Genomic DNA, 13,120 nt, shown 5'->3' with positions numbered 1-13,120 from the left:
TTATTCTCACATCTTGGTGCTATTTTAAAGTTGTACTTAAAGAGTTACTAATTCCATGGTATTCAACATAGTATACCATGTTTATTCAACTAGCTCATGTTGATAATAATTATATTACTTAAACAATGCTTAGTTAAACATATTGAGTAAATAATGCATTTGAGATGTTAAAGAATCAGTTGTCAGAGATGCCTCAGGGGCTGGGAGTGCTTACTGCCCAATCCTGAGGACCTCGTTCAGATCCTAACACCCACAGGGTGTCTCAAGATGACCCAGAACTCCAGCTCCTAAGAATCTTATGTCCTCTTTTGGCTTCCATGGCCGTACACACACACACACACACACACACACACACACACACACACACACACACAGTCACACTCACATATATAGATACACACATAAACAGAACAAGTCTTTAAAAATTATAGGTATGCATATACACACATTCACACATAGAAGACTCTTGCACTCCCTGCCAGTTGTCCACTCAACACCAATAATCCCAGGTAAAAATGCTTCAACTAGCTTTAAATAGATCCTTCAGGGGGTCCTTATGAATATGAAGATCAATAAAAGCAAATGACTATACATAGTTTTCCTTCTTTTATACACTAAAGTGACCTGTGATTCATACTATCCTCTGTTTGGGCCTCTCTACACAAGAAAATCTCTTAGAGAGACACATATATATATATATATACATATATATATGTATATATATATATATATATATGTATGAGTCTTCATTGTTTCCTTTGTGTAATAATTGCATAATGTTCCATAGTGTGGGTATACTGTATTTCATATAACTGGTCCCTATTGACTAATGTTCAAATGTCAATTTGTCTGTCTAAATGTCCTGTCCTTGGCACACTGCGATTGCTGTCTGGTAGAGAGACTGATAACTTCATGTTGTTATCACTACTCTTTTACTTTCCCTAGAGTTTCCCAAGAAGGGTTAAAGAGATACTCAGTATTGTTATTCAGCACATTGCAGAACCCCTTTACCTTATGCACCATAAATAGTCTCTCTGAATATTATTGAAAGGCTGTTGTTACACAATGAGGGATTACAGAAAATGTTGCTGCAATTATTACATTACTCTTCTCCATTGACTGAACTCTAGCAGACAATACAAGACATGAGTGTGTGGAGAATGCCTGATGATGCCTGGGGATTTGCTTTTTTTTTCTCTCCTTTTGGGTGTGTAGAGAATGAGGTTTCAAATGTTCATTGATTTTTAAAATGTTCCCTGGCCAGGTCCAAAATGATCATTCTCAATGATCCCTAATGAATAACTTCAAAAGCTAGGGCTTTGCATCACTAAATAAGTAGGAATACAAACCTTCTTTTAGATTGGTTTTGATGGAAACAATTTGCATATCCTATGAAATATCATAAAATCTGTCCTGTGCAAGAGACATTATTAGAAACCTTTTATTAAAAAAGCTAAACATAAATTATGGTAAAGAGGCTTTGGCTGTAAGATAGTTTAAATGGAAACAATCCAGTAGGAGGGAAATTAATCTACTTTCCTAAAATAGAGGCATATTTTTCAGTAAAAACAGAGCAGGATCTTGCTGCTGTAAAGGGCGTCTTTAGCTTCAATGTATACTTTTGATGTTGAGAATAGCCAGTCTCAGCTGGCTTGGAAGGACAAAGTAAAAGAGGACAGCATAGAAACAGAGCAATAATTTTCTCGTTTTTTCATGTGCGGACGTAGTTCTGGGAGTGTAAATGTTTTTCCTGAAGAGATAAGTCAAGATTTTCCCCTGTAACATTCCAAGAATAAAGATGTAGACTTCAGAGACAGTGTGACATTCTGGGCTCTGAAAGGCAAGGTGGGGGTGGCTTTGGTGGCACTGAATACAGCATTGAGTTCCAGATCCCAAGTTGTTTTTTTTGACTCTAGAGAGTTCCCCAAGCCTTAGCTTTCTCCTCCATTGTGTGGGATGGTTATGGTAGATTTGACACCCAAATATTTCAAGCTTCCCCCATCCTCCCCCATTTTCCTTATTTTCTTTTGAGGGCAGGGTTTCAGTATGAAGCTCATGATGGCTTGAAACTTGCGAGAACCCTTCCACCTCAGCTTCCCAAATGTCATACTTATAGGTATGCACTACTATTCCTAGCTTCAAACTCCTAGCTGTATGCTAGACTACTTCTTCAAAGCTTCTGATTCTACACTCTGATTGGCCCCAGTGTTAAGGAGTGTTTTGGAAATTGCACTGGGGTGTCAGATGAGATCTTGGGAAACAATGAAAGCCTGAGTCCTGGGAGATCGATCACCTCTCTCTCCATCTTTTGGGAATGTCCCTGGGTTGTTTTTTTTTTATTAGGGTTAGACTGATAAGAGAGGTGGAAAAAGATGTCAGCCTCTTGAAAAGTCTCCCCTACCCTACCTCATTTCTGTCCTGTTTCAGGCCCCTTGAGTCTGCCCCCACCCCCTCAAAGCCACAAGACTGTTGTGAGAGTATTTCTTCTGGTGTGTGAAGATCATACTGTGATTTAATGAGCACGAATTAAATATTATTTGTGAAAACTCCTCTTTCTCATCTAATCATGTTCTTCTGTGCACTTAGAAAAAAAATGGTGAGAAACTGATGATTGGTTTATAGCAATGCAAAAGGGCACTAGCCATGGCTGATTCCTACGAGAAGTGTTTCTACAGCAACCTGTCAGGCTTCTTAAAAAAATTTAAAACTTCTTTAATGTATGCAATAAAGCACATAGAAAACAGAGTAAAGAAATAAAAGCTGCATTTTGACTAGTTTATTTATTTTAAAGAATCTGTAAGCTATCAAAATTATTTACAATACATACAGAAGAATCTAAACAGCATTCAGACTATGCCCTTCAGGAAAGGTTAAAGAAAGCCAAGACTATAGCTTAGAAATGATAATACACAGGTTCAGTGAAAAGTTTTAGGTCATGGCTCATTAAAAAAAAAAACATGTGATATCTAAATAAAACTGAAAAAACCCAATAAATAAGCAAATAAATACAGTTTGGTGGTTTTCTTGCATATATAATCTTTAGTATTAGGGACAGGACACTTTTATTCAGTGTTCATACTGGCAGATATTAGGTACTTAATATGCTTAATAAGTATATGAATGAATTAGTGAAATAGAATAATTGCAATCTCTTAAAAACTCTTGACAAATTGCAACATTTACAGTATTTCTAATGTGATAATAGTGAGACTCAGATCTACATTCTGAATGTCAAATGTCTCATGGTTGAGTGATAAATCTAAAAATATGAGCAAAGGATCCCTCAGTATTTTAGAAAGAAACCATAAATGTCATTCAGAAATTTGCTGCCTATGTAAAAATAGGAGCTTTTGATTAAATATGTAAGAGGAGATACATCTCATGGCTACATTACAATTAGTTACTGATTTGTGACAAAGGCCAATGAGTTGATGTGTCATCAGTAATATGCAAACAAACAAACCTAAGCTAGCATCCTGAGTCAGTGTGATGAGGTTAGACATTTTATAACCAACCTTCTCTTTTATTTTAATTTTGCTATTTTCTTACTTAGGAGCACAACTAAAAATATATTGTCAAGTTGTTTGATTGGCTTGTTTATTGTGTGGAGCTCTTATAGGGTAATATTTTATTCAGAGGGCTTCTTGCAAGTGATTTGAAATTAAACCTTTTCCTTGCACCTGTAAAGATGTGTAAATGATGGATTGGCAGCATGATGATGGTTTTACAAAGCAGCATTTCCTTCATCATCTTCAAGGTCATTTAGATTTATGATCTAATCACCCATGGCTCCTTAACAGGATGCATTTGAACCTGATTAAAAGGAAAAACAAATAGCCATATAGATTTATTAATAAAATGTGCATGACCTTTTCACATTTCTACCACTTTCGACATATTACCAGTTTAAATCAGAAGGGAATTTTGGGAGGTTTAATTTTTAGAGTTGCTACGGAGTTCCCCCCTACTTATTTGTGTATATGTGCATCGTGGAGGGCTATCTCTTTCCCTCCTCGTTCTCTTTAGGGTTTAATTACTTCACCTACATCCTAATTCAGGTAACTCATAAAACTTAGCCTTTGTTGTAGGTCCAACAGCTGTCTTATGTCAGTGGCAAGTAAAATGTTCACAACACACCGGAATGCTGCAAGACGGTTTATAGCATTGCAATAAAAGGTAAATTGAATTTACAAAGATGCATTTGTCACTGATTAAAAACTTACAAAGTTAATTGGAAACACTGTGGAGGTGTTACCACACAACTCGAGGTGTAATGGGTGGTTCTAATTCAGCCTGGAGGTGAGTTGCGGGTCCCATTATGGTCTCACACAGTAAGATGCCCGGCGACGCGGTCCAATTTAAGTTGCAAAGAAACACAGTAAAGATCTCAATTTTTTTTTTAAATATGAGGTGAGTGTAAATTTACTCACAATTTCAATCTTATAAATGGCTACAGGAAAAAGCTCTTGGTGTCACAGAAATACCAAACATGCTAATCACACGCTTTTCCCCGTTGAAAACATGTTGAAGTGGTTTTATTTCCCCCATCTGCAACAATTCCTTTTTTCTGGATGTTTACATTGGCAGGGCTACGACTAAAGCCTATGAGTCGCGAAGGGAAAAGCCAGGCTCAAACAGCCAGCTCTCTGAAGTCAGCAGGACCTTCCCGAGGGACCTGGCGAATTATCTCCACATAATTCACTTAACCTTTGCCATTTGGGGACTTGGGAAACTGAACGTATTTCCAAACCTGAGGCTTTTAATTGCCGGTTTTAGTGTCACTAGCCCAGCTCAGTAGGCGAGATGATGATTGAAAAACAGTACTAGGAGGCTTTTCACCTCTGGCGTGCATCCTGGACGTAATTAAGTTGGTGGTCTGGGATGGTCTTCAGTTCTGCAGACACACACCGTTAAGGCCAGAATGATGGGCCCCATATGAACATTCTGTACGTGTACCTTGAGTTGACTAGAAAAAATTTAAATTTTAGTCTAGGTGTATGCTGAGATGGAGAGACATGATAATTAAACTGGGTCATATCAATAACCATTGCTATATTATTTCGGGGTCATGGACTTTTGCACTGGTTGTCTTAGAGACTGGATGTTTAAATTTAAATCTCATGTACTGGGTGATATACATATTTTGTTTTTTTATATCTTATAATTTAAACATTTAATACTCGAATACTGTTTATCTACACTGACTGGCCATCCAGCTTTAGGGATCCTCCTGTCTTGGTACTACCAGTGCTGGGCTCACAACCTGACTCTTTTCACAAGTACTGGGGATCCAAACTCAGGTCCTTGAGCTTGTGTAAATACACACACATACACACACACACACACACACACACACACACACACACACACACCCCACTCCTGTGTAGCTGGGACCTAGGTTCATAATGTTAAGACTGTCTTACAATTTTATTTTGAATTCAGGTCATCAAATTTTCACCACAAGCTCTTTTAACTTGCTGAGCCATCTTGCTGGCCCAAGCTTACATATTTTTAAAGGTAACATTTATTGAGTGCTTGCTACATGCTGATCACTTTTTGTGTTTGGTCACCATAAAGACATTAGCATGTGTTAGGGTTGTCCACACTGTATGGATGAAGAAACTGAGTTAAATAAGTTGCCCACGTAGGTGCTGGAGCCAGCATATCCAATTATAGAACACTCTGCTCCTGGTCTACTACTACTTTGTTCGTCTGTCAAAACCCTATTTTAATACGCAGAAGTCATGTATTCACTTGAACTTTGCTAACAGTTACCTAGGTCTGGGGGACTACCTGATTCCAGTGGCACAGTGGAAGGGTCACAGAATTTGGTATTTGACTCCTGGATCTTTCTCTGACAGATTTCCACTGGTCTAAATAAGTCAATTTCTTGAAATCCAACTTGACTTATAAAATGAAAACGATGTATCTTAGACTTAGGAACTGCTGGAGGGTTACATGACACAACTGACGAGAGAGATTCCATGGGTGCTCAAATGCTACTCAAGTGTTTCATTTTTACTTCTTGTAACACCATTTTCAGACTTTTCACCAGACTCTCTCGTAAAATAATTCTACCTACAAGAATCTTGAGAAACTTCGTTGAAATAACCCAGACAGAGCAATGAAGATGCAACATCAGATTCCAGTCCTTGGAGGACTCAGTCCCCCTGTAGTCATCACCTGTTATATTCAGGATTGTTCCGCCACATTCAGGAAACTGTTATGATACAATGTCTGTGGTTAGCCAAAGGAACCCACCACTGCACAACCAGAGGGCAACCAGGAGATTGGGGGCAATTTTAAGTTAAAAAAGTAGATGTTGTCATGATTTCATTAGAAAAACTCAATGTGCAGCTTCCAAGGAAAGGCAGTAGAAGATGATGTTTGTTGTTGGTTATTCTGCACCTTGAGTTATTTTAAGTATCCCCGCCAGAAACACCCCACATCCCACCAGCAGGGAGCTCCATCCTTCCTCTAATTCCTTCCACTTTTTGTTCAGCTCCTTTTCCTTTCATCTTGTGTTTGTGGCTTATTGAGTCTTGTAATGTCTTTGTGTTTAAGACTGTCCCTGTATTCATGCTGTTCATGAAGTAATTACAGCGGCAACCAAAATCCATTATTACATTTACAAGACACCAACTGTCCACAGTTGCCAATTCTTGGCACCCATTCTTAACGAGACAGGAGGAGAATCTGAATGATTTCCTGCTCCAGATAGTTTAAAGAAAATAAATTTGAATCCTAGGTCCTTTCCCCCTCCATCAAGATTCTAGTAGGAGAGTGGAGATATTATAAAATGGACAAAAGTTAGGATGGAATTTATGAACATAACAGCCAGTTCTCAAAATCTCTGAATTTGAGACCAACCACCCTATAAAGCATAGATTACTGTTCTCTTATTCCCTTTTATGAGTAACCAAATTACAGTTATTAGATTCAGGGATTCATCTGAGCCCACAGGAAGCTGGTCAGGGTGGCACCTGGGATTTAAGTGACAAATCCATTTATAGAAATGTTCCCAGGGACTTCTCTGTCACAAAAGACAATGAGTCTCAAAGGAAAATGATAAAAAGATATTCTCATTTTGAACCTTTGGAAGGAACATGACTTTCTATGAAAAAAATTATTCACATAAATGTGTAAAATAAATTTATCTTTTAAAGGCAAGTGTCTCAACAAATCATTACCTTTGAAATTATGATGAAGTTAGGGAAATATCAAATAAATGATTATTTGAGAGAAAAGCCTGAGCATCAAAATTATAAAGTAAAGGAAAATTAATTGACCTTAGTCTCTAAGTGTACTATTTCCTCTAATCTATTATAGACCAGGCACTCAATTTAAGACCAAGATCCAAGAGATGTTATGATTTGAGTTGCCTCATTCTGATATTTTTGTTCACCATATTGCCTTTTTTTTGACAATACATTGAAACAATTTATAAGCAAATGAACCTGAATTTCTTGATACTTTTTAGAAAGCATTAGTAACATGGCACATTATCTAAATTATGATATCTCTAGGCAGAAGAGCTAAGCAGATAAGATGGTACTGAGAAAGTTGCATTTCTGAGGCAAGAGTCTTACTTATCACTGGGTGCTGTAGGATGATCCTTCTCCTTCATATAGCTGAAGGTAGACGTATTTTTTATTGTAGACAACTTAGATTCACTGTTGACCTCAAAAGTAAGAACAGAGATGACATTAAGTGTGAATAACTACATCCTAGAGCAGTTTTCTAACATCTCTCATTTATTTTGGCCTCAGTTTGCTCATTTTAAAAATTGGTATGCACAATTGGTAGGAGGGGAAGCTACACTAGTCAGTGAATGACCTGTCAGCAGCTTGAAGTTGGTTATAGAAAGGGTATTTGCATTAAAAGCGGCAGACCAGGTCCTCTTTGTGTCTTAAGAGCTGTTCACTGAACACTCAACAGCATACCCCTAGTGCTCAAAGACACTTGGATAAAGAGTTCTATGATCCACCAAGTTTTGGAAACACAGATTTAGACAACCCAACACTCTTTTCTTCCTTTCTCTTATTCTCTCTCTATTTTGTCCTTTCTCCTTTCTTCTTTTTTTATTGCCCTATAAGAAATATCAAGGGAGAAGTATATGACCTCTCATCACAATACTTACTAAGAAATTCTTCAGACGTACATACATCTCTCTACTTTCTCCGAGATCTAGTTTTCATTTATTATAAGCAGCATGCAACATTTTCTATGTAGGATATTATTTTTTTCACAAGACAAAAGAGCATAAATATACACAGTAAAACTGAAAGTCCAGTCTCTCCTGTTTTTTTCAAGGCATATCTTCCCATGTTTTAGGGTGATAATGTATACTTGAACCCCCAGAAAGGTCCCAGACTCTGTTGGAATATACAAATGGTTCCTGTGTGTACTAATTAGCATGTTAAGTTCATGACTATTCTTTTGTGGCTGGTTTCAGGACTAGTGGACTAATAGTTTGTAAGAGAATGCAGAGTTATGAAATTACACTAAATAGGTGCTTTTAGAAGTAGCCATCATTTCATAGACAGATGAATCCCATCATGCACAGAGACCCAGTTTGGGGACAAGCTTGTGAAATAAAAGCAAATGATTCTGTTAGGTTACATCCAGCATTGTAAAGACTCACATTTTTTTCAAGTAGTGAGGCACTTAAATCTCTTTTGATGAGTAGCTAGAGACATATACACATAGAAGATTTTGTGAAATTTCAAGAAATATAATGCTGTTGGTCAAACACCGAATGTTCTGGAAATGAAGCTTTTATGTCATGTCTTTTGAAGTAGAAAATCAATGGCAATTCTCACTAAAAAATGAGTAATATTTAAGGATACATATACAGATCACTAACTGAGGCAGTTTTAAAGTATTCAGAAGAAAGTTGGGACCTGTGAATTCTATTTGAAGCTCAGCTTTTACTTCAACTGATCCTGCTTATTAATTTAAATTATTTTTGCTGTGCATTTGCAGGTTTATGCCCAGTGCTTCAACTAGTGCTAAATGAATATTTGAATATTAATTTATTTTAAGACAACTTATTCAATTAGTCCCTTTGGTTTATTGTCAGAGAGCCTTTAAAGGTGGACTGCAGAGATAGTTATTGAAAACAGTTCGGATACACACAGTTTATTCTTTTGATCTAATCCGAAAGAATAGTATAGATGTAGCAGTGCCTCCTCTTAAGGGCTAGACCAGAGATCTTGTTAGCACTGCTTGGGTTATGCGTTACGATAATTGTTAAAATAAGGTGTGATGTTAAGAGAGTACCACAAAGCATAAAGTCAAGGCAGATGACGACATGGATTAAAGGAATTACTGAACTCTTATTCTGGGACACATGGATAAATCTTAAAGATGTCGTTCTTTAAACTCAGCACATGTCTTATTGAAGTCTGCAATAAAAAAAAAAAAAAAAAAAAAAAAAAACCAGTCTGGTCTCAATGTGCTAAATGCTACCGCTGAAAGGGTGTTAGCCTGAGAGAATCCAGTGGTGAGCTGTAAGTGACACATGCACGGAACTGTTAACAATTAACCCTTTTCTCCTCCTCAGAGTTCACACAATTCCCCAGGGACTTGGTCTACAGGAAGCTACACTTAGCTTTTCTCCTTCTTCTTTTTTCCCTTCTCCTCCTTGTTCTTCCTCTTTCTCTTCTTTGCAAACAATGCAGAAATATTAGCTACTGACCAAACTAAAGATGAAGTTGAGAATGGGTCGTGTGACATCACCATCCACTGGTTAGTTCAGTGGTGAAAGCGGTTGGCATAGAGGAAGCCTGGGGAGACCAAGTTGAGAACACAAGCATCGAATAAAGCTGAACTCCAACTTGTAATGAAAAGAGCAAATAAATATGTTATCAACCATTCCTGTTAGAAGCCACGATTTTCAAATTATGTTCAGATATTCCTAAAGGATAGATTATAAATTCTCACTTTGTTTAAGGATGGATGTATATGAAATGCCAGTGACGTGTCAGGGAAACTTCATCCCCCACTTCCCCTCCGTTTTGCTCAAAAACAGATAGTTCCAGAAGAATGAAAATGGTTTCTACTATGAAAGTACAATTCTTTTTAGGAAAAGAAACAATAAAAGTTGAAATGAGCTGAATTCATTTGAGCAGGAAAAATTATTTGTTGATGTTTTCATTTAATTTTATGACCTATAGTCAAATATAATAAACTGTACATGTTTACTGAGTAAATAGTAAGCAAGCAAATGTATAGGTTGGTTTTTAAACTGGACAAGGGTAGAGAAGTCAGTGAGCAAGCAGAAAAAAGTTCAAAGTTGGCTAAGTATCTTTATAAAGCATACATTTATGAATTCAGTTTGCAGCAAATTAATATTGCTATTCTTTTTTATTTTATATAGAATGCTTTATGAATTTGTGTGTTATCCTTGCTCAGGGGCTATGCCATTCTTCTCTGTATTGTGACAATTTTAGTGCATGTGTTACTGAAGAGGGTACAATGTTGTTTCTTATGATAAGCATAGTCTTTGGGTAATATTTATGATCTTACTTCATGGTCCCCATTATTCCCAAACTTGTACTTGCCTCGTTGATGAGAGTCTACTAATGCCATTAGAAAAAATGTAGCTTCCAGGAGAGTGGTTATCCCCAACTCTTTGAAGGAGCAGGGTACCGCGGAATTCCTCATCCTGTGTCTGCGAGTATCATACCCATTCCTCCACGCTTCCTTGGATAGCACTTCTCCAGGTTCCACGTTTCATTTGCAATCATATTGCCTTTTGAATCCGCAAGCTGAGTGGCCATATGTTGTCCTCCCTGATGATCTCCCATGGTGGGAAGCCTGTGTTCACACCCAGCTTCATTTCCAGCAGCAGAGCTGAGAACAGCAGCCCTGGCTGAGAACCCCACTGTTCTGCTGTCCTTGGAGCTTGCACTTGGCTCTCAGTTCCCTCCAGGAGATTTAGCTAGCTCATCTCCAAGATCATGCTCAGCTCTGTCTATGAATCTTGGTATTTGCGCCTTGGAGATCTTCTGCATTAGAGACAGAATATGAGATGTTCCTTTTAAAGATCTGGCTGTTTGGTAGTCCAGGTGGATGGAAGGAACAGAAAAGCGGTGGGATACCTCTGAGGAGGTTGCCAAGGTCAAGAGCAGATGCGGGTGGTGACTGTTCCCTGGGGCTCCTGCAGAAACGCTGTTTTCCGGTGCTGCCTTTCCTACCTGGCTGGGGCACTAGGGCTTATCTGCTCTCTGGTTCATGCACTAAAAAGATTACAAGGCCTTCCTCCTTCAATTTGGAATGTACTTCAAAATCAAAATATTTCTTTAACACGAAATAACAAACTTAAACAGCTACTAAAATAACGCCACAGGATGCTCTTTTGAAAGTTTGTTTTATCTCTAAGAAGCCTTTCTGATTGTAAAGTTTTGGATATGTTCAGGAAAGCCTAAATTCGGTTCCTGTTACTGTATATATATATTTGGGTCTTTACACCGACATTGAACGCGGGTCTTAAATTCCCCTTCTTCATTTTTAAACACTCAGGTGTGTGAAACTGTGAGCCTACAAACCTGCACCATGTACCCAGCTCTAGCCATGGGGGAAGCCCCACTGAACCCTCAAGCCTCTATTCTATTTCTGTGCTCTGTGGTGTTCTCAATTGGTCTAGGGGTTCTATCAGTAATTCCAGAAAGCCTCTTCCAAGTCCACCCTGGATGCCACTCAACACCCTACTTCTTCTCTTAGCTCCAACCACCAATTTCTATAACGTTCTTTCATGTAACTCACAGATTTTGTGGCACTTTTTGTCTCTCTCTCTTCTTTTTACTCATCAGTCACTGAATGCCTCCTATCTTTTATTCTTCCTCTGTTCACTTGTTTGCTTAGTAAACCATGGCTGCATCTTCCTTATGCATTAGGCATACTAGTGGGGATTGCAGCACCACCAGCTCTGCCTTTATGGAGCCTGTAGATAAGGATGACTTTAACCTCTTGCACCTTCCTTTACTCTATCCCTTTAGTGACCAAACCCTTGGCTCTGCTATTCTAGCTGGTGCTGAGGTTGGTCTTTTAATCTACATTACACATGGAGCTATCAGATTTCCTGAGGCACATAGATGACCATGTCACATTTTTGCTCTCCACTGTGAGGCAGCCTTTTGCAGTGGCAGCGGACACTGAGTCCAAAACCTGAAGGCTGGGTCCTAGTATGAGAATTAGATAGGCTTCTACCTCTAGATCTCCTTGAAATTCACCAAACTGGAGTAGTTTCCTAGGTCTTTGTTTCCTTGTCAGTGGGTGGGATTGGGTGGAGATTATAGTGAAGTTTAAACACCCTTTCTACCTTTATTTTCTATTTATTGTTCCTCTTGTGTTCTGTGCCCTGTCCCTTTTCAGGACTTTAAGCTTTGGGATACTGTTTTGCACACACACAGGACATTTCTAAAGAACATAGCAACATTTTTTTTTTCCTAGAGTGTTCTGCTCATTCCACCCCCATGAAGATGGGAAATCTCTTGTTTTAGCCATAGGAGCAGATGGCTAAATGCTTCTCTGCTGTCTGATCTCTTTGTGTGAAGGCAGTTACCTCGAAAACCATTAGCTGCTGCCCGTGCTGGGCTCCTGTTGAGGTCAACACAGGCAGTCAGATGGGAGAATCAGGGCAGCTCAGGATGCTGGTGCTTTACGTTATGGCTTCAAGCACAAACTCATCACTGTGCATCACAGTTGTACAGTGAGTAGCAGAGCAGGTGGGAAAGTAATCAGTTTTTCCCAGGTTGATCTCAAGCCACTGGCCTTTGTCACAGTGGTTTCCCTGCAACATCCAGCCAAGGATCATGAGTGACGCTGCCTCTGTGTAAGAAGATTCTCCCTGCATGTGCTAAGGCTTCCTTTCTATTGCTAAACACCCAAGGAACAGAAGGGACACATTTGGCATGGTTAGTCTCTGAAGCACTGCTGTTTGAGAATAGCTGTTTTTATGCATGAAGCAAATATGGTTGTGAATGTATCTAGATTTATATTAGAAAAACACTATCTGATCCCAGAACGGATGTATGTGAGCCCACTGACAATATTCCCTCTCTTGGAAGGTTCTATGACACGTTTGTTGTTGAGTTATGGTCATCAGAGCCACATA

The 13,120-nt window shown here is 38.6% G+C and overlaps 1 non-coding gene across 1 annotated transcript; it reads right to left on the bottom strand.

Annotated features, from left to right (window-relative positions):
* Positions 1-10,371: 10,371 nt before the first annotated feature.
* On the bottom strand, positions 10,372-10,480 carry LOC127222900 (U6 spliceosomal RNA). Its single transcript, XR_007834583.1, has one exon. It is a non-coding gene; the product is annotated as a U6 spliceosomal RNA (small nuclear RNA).
* Between the last annotated feature and the right edge of the window lie 2,640 nt (positions 10,481-13,120).

Source organism: Phodopus roborovskii, unplaced genomic scaffold, assembly GCF_943737965.1.
Source record: "Phodopus roborovskii unplaced genomic scaffold, PHOROB, whole genome shotgun sequence".
NCBI lineage: Eukaryota > Metazoa > Chordata > Mammalia > Rodentia > Cricetidae > Phodopus > Phodopus roborovskii.
Note: the sequence above shows the minus strand (reverse complement) of the source record. Positions and strands in the feature narration are given on the sequence as shown.